Raw genomic sequence first — 8,027 nt, 5'->3', positions numbered from 1 at the left:
GGAAGTGGAAGTAACAAAAATTGCAGTTTCCTTTATTTCCTAATCACTTCATTTTGATTCCTAAAGTCCCAATTAAAATAATCGGAAATGTATTTCTGAACGAGTCAAAATTATGCTATTATACAAATTAACGATATATATACTTTTAATTAATTCAATCTTGGTTTGTGTTTTACATAGCCTGCTGTGTGTGTGTGCGTGTGTGTGTGTGTGTGTGTGTGTGTGTGTGTGTGCGTGTGTTTGTGTGCGTGCGTGCGTGCGTGCGTGCGCGCCTGAGAAATTTAACCTGCACCTATTAAATACCATTACCGCACTTGGATCAACCATAGATCAATTAATGGAGCATATTAATCTACTTTAATTGTTATCACTGCTACAGATGAACTGTTAAAATGGGTTTGCTTGTATGTGGTACACTATTTTATACAGTCTATGGTGGTACAGCATAGCATCAGAGGAGACTCCTGCAGTTCTCTCTTTCTGACGCTAGGGGTCAGTCCACTCCATATGAAGGCACCAGGCGGCAGACACTGTGTGAATGGGTTTACTGTAAACTGTGGTTAATGGAGACAGGGTAATGAAGAGGGAGGCATCTAAAAACTGTTTTTGATGAGCTCCAGGTCTGTTAAACTGACAATGAAAGAAGCCACATTAAATCCAAGCCCAAGGGGAAAGAGGAAGTTTATTGTATAGTAACTTTATCGCATGTTAACTAGTTTGAAAATAAATTCTGATTTTTTTTTATTTATCAGGCTTAGTGATAGCTTGTGTTCATCCCATGATGGCCGTAGCATTTCCTGACGTCATATTACCAGTTTCAAAATGTTGCTGGCTATGTGTAAAGAAATATTAGAAATGACAGATTATTTATTATTGTTATCATTCTGTGTGGACACTGACCTTATATCTGCCCTATATTAGGGGGATAGACTCATTAGACAGCAAAATAGTACAAAACAGGAGATGACATGGTACAAATGTGAATCTGATGTAGACTCTGATTCTGCTCTGAAGCTGAGTTTACTTTTCACCATTCTTTTTCCCTTCATTCTCTTTCTCTTTTTCTTTCTTTCTCTCTTTTCCTTGTTTTCTCTCTCTCTCTTTCTTTTCTTTTCTTTCATTTTTCTCTTTTTTTCTTTCTGTCTTGATCTTTCTTCCTTCTTTCTCTCTGTCTTTGTATTTCACCTTTCAGTCTTTCTCTCTTTCTTTCTTTTTTTCTCTCTCTGTCTTTCTTTCTTTGGCTTTTAGCACTTTAAACCACTGCATTACACCTCTATTGGTCTTGCAAGAGTAAAAATGCACGTCTTAATGACCCCTATAGTAAAAGGAAACTTATAGTGATGATAAAATCTCTCCATTAATAAATTATTAACCTTTATAATTCTGGTTTTATGGCATATTAGAGTAAGTAAATAAGCTCGACTCTGTGAACGTCCCACCATCCAGAGAAATAAAACAACCTGGCAACCCAAAAGTTGTTCAGCTAAATGCTTTTGTATAATTAATAAAGAGAGTAATTACAACACTCTATAAGGGTGCATTTTTAAATATTAATATGATCCATAAATCGAATAAGTATGCAAACTAAGCGAGGAAAGTAAATATGCATTAAGCACAAAGTCTCTGAGCTATGCATCAAACAAAAAAATACTGCAATATAAAAACATTATTTTACCGTTTCACAATAAATCTTTCTTCCTTCAGCAGTTTTCTTCACAATAACTTTTAAATCAAACAACCACACCAAAAGTGCAAACTTTAAAAATGTGTTTATAGAAAAGTGATTGTCAGTGCTTCAAGACTGACAGCCTTTGCATGACACTGGTGTTATAAAGAATTCATGAGAGCTGGTTGTTTTGCAGTGACACCGAAAGTGAACAAAAGCTTTCAGAAGGGTTTCTTTGGTGTCCTTCTGTGAGGACCACTTGTGAACTCTGGTCAGGACTCAAATAATCTGAAGTGGACGTACAAATTACCCTCCCCCTCCCTGCCCCCTTGTGTTGTTTCTTTCATTAAATTTAGGTGGATATCCATCTCAAACAGACTGTTGTCCTGCTGTGCGCTCTCTAGGCCTCTTCAGGAGTCTCCAGCAGTCCCTCCATCACACGCCTGATTACACTGAAAACGTGAGGCTGACCAGGACTAAACAAACAGGAAGAATAGCGACACAGATCCACCTAATGGTCACCATTTAACACCATTCATGGCTCTCCATTATGTCCATGTGCTCTTTGAGGAGGGGATTAGAGGAAGCCTCAGTCACAAAGGTCAGAGGGCCGAGCAGACACTCCCACACCTCCACGACCTGCTCTGATCCCACGACCCCGGCACTGGCGGGCCCCGGGCCCCTCTCTCTGCGGGCCCCTCTTCCTGCTGGTTAACCAGCTTTGTCATAGCCCGTTTTCTGCGGCATCACTCACACACAGAACACCAGACTGAGGAGGTCAGGAGACAGACTTTATTATCCCCTAACAACAGAGGAGAGATCACCAGGATATGCATATTGATAATATACATTAGATATAAACTATTCCATTTTTAAATTACTTTTGTGTCATTATATTTTACTTATTTTATTTATACCTAGCCAACTCTATGTCTTTATATTTTGTGAAGCACAAAGTATGACTGTCTGCTCTCTTAAGTCTCTTTCAACTTGTGGTTTTGTCACATCTTATTCTTGAACTTGTTGGCTCTATTTTATCATAAATCTTGCCTGTACAAAATACACTTTGAGATAAAATGTGCTTTTCCATGTAATTTTAATAAAAACTTAAATGGATGTCCTTCTGTTGAGCTCTTATTTGAGCTCTTAAACAAATATTATGTTTTGATATTACAGTTCCAAATACTAAATAATAGAATTGTTTTCTCATTGTATAGCTGAGTTTTACTTTGAATCCTTCACAGGTATTTCACATCAACATTTTGGGGTACTTTACTGATTTGTTCCCCTTTTTATGCCTTATTCTTTGAATTCAATTTTGTGGAATCTGTTACTTTAAAGCTCCTTTGAGGAGTTTTTAACTGATTATGAAACAGACTGAAATCATTATTGATACCTCTTTATAACCAACAAAAGCAAATAAGACAATCAGCATGAATACTGACTACATCTAAGTATTTGACATGTCTGAAGATGCTGCCGGGAAGGGGGGTGGGGGGTAGGTGTCACACAAACTGATTAAACTGATGCTGCTGAGACAGCCGGGTTTTACATTTTCCAAGGCAAAGCTTCTCGACGAGTGATACAGTTCAAGAGATATAAGTGCTTTGTTAAGGGGCGCCCTTAAAGTCGCTCACAGGAGCTTAAAGTGTCATTCATCTGTGAGTTGCAGATGTTTTGCAGATCAATATTTTATATGAGGGGAAGTCAGATGAATCCTTGCAGCAGCATTTAAAAGACACATATCAAACTGTGTGAAACCCAAAGATTTACATGTGTAGGATGACAGTGGACATTTGTTGCATGTGGAGATGCTGGACAAGGCAGTTAGAAACTGCAGCTCACCTGCCCTCAGGCCTGCAGGGAACAAACACATGAAAGCATTTTCACCTGTCACAGGAGGACTGAACCTTACCTCCTAACCTTTCTGTGCATGCTACTCAGGCAGCACCTCTGACCCCAGCACTGTGTGCTAGTGTGTGTGAAAGGGGGGAGGTGGGGGCGAGGAGAGGTATATGGTCAATTCCAGTTTTTCAAGGTTTTTATGGAGATTTCTGAGCTGGAGGAGAAGAAAAACTGACTGACCTGGGTGTGCTCCTGTGTGTGAATGTGTACTTTTGTTTTTGTCTGTATGTGGTATTGACTAAGCAGCTGTGTGTGTTTGTGTGTGTGTGTCAGGTTCACAGAGAAGGTCATCAAGAACAGAGTGACGTGAGTGTTCGTAAGAGAAAAAGACCAACAGATGTTTAAGGAGCATTTTCTCAATAAGCATGAGTCTTGTTGATTCACCTTTTTAAAAATGTTTTATGTTTCCTTGAGAATTACCCCTCCAGCTTTTAAATGAACAATGTGAATAAACAGTAAAGAGTAACATTTGCAACATCTTATGATGTAGGGTCACATTTTGGTAAAAAATTAGGTTCCAGTTTAGGCACCAAAACCATAACAGACTAATCAATATAACGGCATGGGTGTGAGTATCATTTAGGTTGCTCAGTGAGAATCTTGCCAGCTGCTTGGTTATCCCACTATCCTGTGGTAACAATTAACTGTCACCACAACTCAGGTGGTGTAAAACAGCATCGTTTGAAGAGGACCAGCAAACTAGGTGTAGTCCTAAAAGTGTTTTAAATCATTTAAAATAACATGGTGTGATTTTGTGTATATAATTTAATACTGTAGCAGAAACATTGTAACAAATGGATGCTGTATCATATCAAATTCATATAATATATTATGCCATACCATACATTACATTGTATTACATGTCTGAGATATGTTAAATCATAACGTATCATGCCATATCATTTTATACTGGATCATGTTATATTGTCTCTTAGCTTGTCCTCTTTTGAATCATATTGTACAGTTGTCATACCATATTGTATTGTATCTTATCTACAACATTTTGCATGAAATATTATATTGAACACAAAATAAGTTTGTGAATTTGTGTGATTTGCAATATATTATGGATATCGGATTGTTGCTGAACAGCACATGTATGCATTCGTCTCTAAAGTATTCACTCATTAAATTATAGGAGTTGTATGTTTGCATCTCATTTTCTCTTTGCAACCTATCAACAACCTCAGATGAGCCTATAAGGGAAATGAATGGAAATGAACCCATGGACCTCAATGAAGAGCATTATTTAGGTGAATTTTAAGTTTAATTTCATCATCATTCTGCCTGTGTTGATGTAACAGTTTGTCTCACTGTGGAAAAAGAGAAATCAGTCAACTTCCTCCCTATTTTTTTCAAATCAAACTGTCTCAGGTCACCACAGTACTTCCTCGTAAACAAACCAAACTGAAGTGACACTCCTCCTCCCAAAGAGCTGGTCCTCAGTGATCAGTGACATTATATAAGGCTAAAGAAGAATGAACCCTCCTTGTCTTTCCCTCCTCTCATTATCTGAAGGTGTTGAATAGCAAAATGAGAGGTGCTGGATTGACGGATGGCTGCCAGGGCCCGTGTTGCCTCTCACCCCGTCCTCTCACACTCTCACTGTTGAAGGTGAGGAGGGTGGGAGGGTTAGGGGCGGGTGAGGAAAGAGAGGTGAAGCGGGTGTAATACCAGGGTTCAGGTTTCACTCCGCGGTCTTTGCGGGAGGAGGGATGGCTGAGAGAAGGTGGGGATTGTGGGAACTGAGAGAAGATAAAGAGCAGAGAGGGAGTCCTGCGGTTTTGGCTTGATCACTCCCAAATGCATCTTTCTCTTTCTTGTTACCCCCGTCTCTGTTTGCCCCTACTGATGATTTAATCCTCAGCCTCCGCAACTATTCTGTGGAGGAAGAGCACAACAGGACAGGGACTGAAGAGATGATTGGAAGCTTCAGACACTACACCATGAGAAATGTAATTAAAAACTCACAGTTAATTGGCTTTTTCCATGATAAAGCACAATCTTCTCATACATAAGTGAGAGGCTCTCATACCCACAGGCCTGCCCTACAGGAAAGCAAACACAGAGCTCATACATTCCCTTTGTTGTGAGCATTTTTGGAGCTAATCATCTTAAGTTTAATCTGAATTTGCGATTGTGCCATTACCGCCAGAAAGCAGCACTTCATTTTCATAAAGACTACCAATGAGGTTGAGCGGTCTCTGCACCTCATTTTTACGTTTGAAAAAGATGTGAGGGCCTCTCCAATTATGGATTATTTCTGGACTTTTTGACATTATTTGACAATGAAAGCTGAACATTAACAGGAAATTTAGGTTAGAGAGGAAGAGTATCTTGGAGAGTTGGAACTGCTCCCAGGTCTTTACAAATCGTACTCAGTCTTTGTCCTTAAACTCAGCCTTAAAGCGACCAGGCAGCCCAGGGGAGAGCTCTGAATCTAGCTTCTGACACCATGTAAACCTGCTTTAACAGTGTGGGGTCATATCTGGGTCTCTCTCAAAAGGAATTTCAACTCTGTTGTTGTTGATACGAAGCCCTCATATGAATATAGGTTTGTCCCAGGTTAAGGTGTTCCCCAGGGTCCTGTCCTGGGTCCCATTCTGTTTTATTGTTTATTCTTCTTTTATCATGGATTAGTTTTGATTTTAAAGGGCTGTCACTTTACATAACGGCCTAACCTATAAAAAAGTATTGATGGTGGATGAGTTTCTATGGGTGATGCAAACTCGTTGCTTTACCAGATCTAATTCTGGAAGTTTCCAAATTCAAAACAGGACTCAAGAAACACCTTTGTGTCGTGCTCATCTTGGATGGTCTTGGATTTCTAACATTTGGCCTATAGCTCTGGAGACATGGACTGATGAATTCAGTATCATTTCTTAAAACTTACAGCCTAATAACTTTATCATTCGATGGCGTTGCAGCCCTTTTAATGCTGTTAGCACAAGATTTTCACAGTAATAAGTTCTCAGAAAGCAAAATCCCTACTGTGTCTTGAAATATCTTCCTAATGTTAAAAGAAGTAACACATGTTCACAATCGTTTCTGAAATGTGTGCAGCATATTAAGATTCCCAGTCGAACAACAGAATGGTTTGTGTGTCTGTATCTCTGTCCTGCAGCGACCTCACCCAACTTCCAAACCAACAAAAGCTTCCTCTGTGGACCTGAGACACAGCTATTAGATCTCAAAGTCCACGTTACCACTGCCCAGGGGCAGTCACTGGTCAGAAAACACACACTCCAACACACACACACACACACACAGCGCCGGCCTTACATTTCTATTGGCAGACATTGTAACTTCTTCATGTTGTGATTGGCTGCTGTGGGAGCTGACACTGGCCTGTGCAGGGTTTGACGGAGGTGTGGACTGCAGGAAGACAAAGGGCACTCTGGGACGTGGAAAAGATATCCACTTGCTGTAGGGGCTACTGTGCTGTGTTCTGCCATGTATCACCTTACTTACATAATTGGGTCCATACGAGCACCAAATGGCGCCTGCTTTGGCGCCCAACAGACAAGGAGGGCAGAGTTTACCAGAGGGAGAGACAGAGAATGTTACCTGTCACCTGCACTGTCCTTCCTCCCCTCTGTGTTGTTTTCTGTCTCTGTGGAGAGAAACAGACAACTGACTCATCGGGTTTGAGGGGGCTTCGGTCTTCACTTCCTCCTTATTCTCTATAACACAATGGTAATTGGTGGGAGTGGGCGTGTGTGCATCTGGTGCAATAACCCCCCTACACATACACACTCACCCTCCATCATCAGACCCCACTCCTCCTCTTCATCTCCCCAGCCCCCACCCTGTTGAAAGCTCATTAAAAGACCTGCTGTTAATGAGCTAGAGGGATCATAGAACATCATTTTCATAGGGGGGTGGGGTTAGGGCCAGAGATGCTGGTGCAGAGGTTTTTGTACCCTTAAAAATGGAGTCAGCAATTATCCCAACCCCTTGACACTCCCCACCCACCCTGCCCTGCCTCCGAACATGCCCACAAACAATAACTAAACTGCCCCCCCCTCCTTCAATTTTGTATCCTGAGAAACCTTTGCTGCCTGTGTCCCATCACAGCTCGCTGCACCCATCTCTCAGCCTGCAGGATGACTGACACCAACTCAAGTATACCTCTACACACACACACACACACACACACACACACACATGCACACATGCACGCACACACAACAGGGGGCACACACATACACACACATAGCTTGAATTACATTACAGTGTTTCCAGACAAAGCCAGAAACATCACAAGGATGTAAACAAGGAGTGAGGGTCCCCAATCCAAACACTCACATTAAAAATTAATAAGTCAGTGCCGACTGTGGTCCTCAGAGGAACGACCCACACTGACTAAGACAACGTCCTGGTGAGAAGAGAAGCTTCAAAATAGTTTCAGAAGCTTTGTTGTGAGTACCAGAATAAGAACGGATGAATAATATGC

Source organism: Notolabrus celidotus, chromosome 14, assembly GCF_009762535.1.
Source record: "Notolabrus celidotus isolate fNotCel1 chromosome 14, fNotCel1.pri, whole genome shotgun sequence".
NCBI lineage: Eukaryota > Metazoa > Chordata > Actinopteri > Labriformes > Labridae > Notolabrus > Notolabrus celidotus.
The sequence above is the reverse complement of the archived record's forward strand: the minus strand, read 5'-3'. Positions refer to the sequence as shown.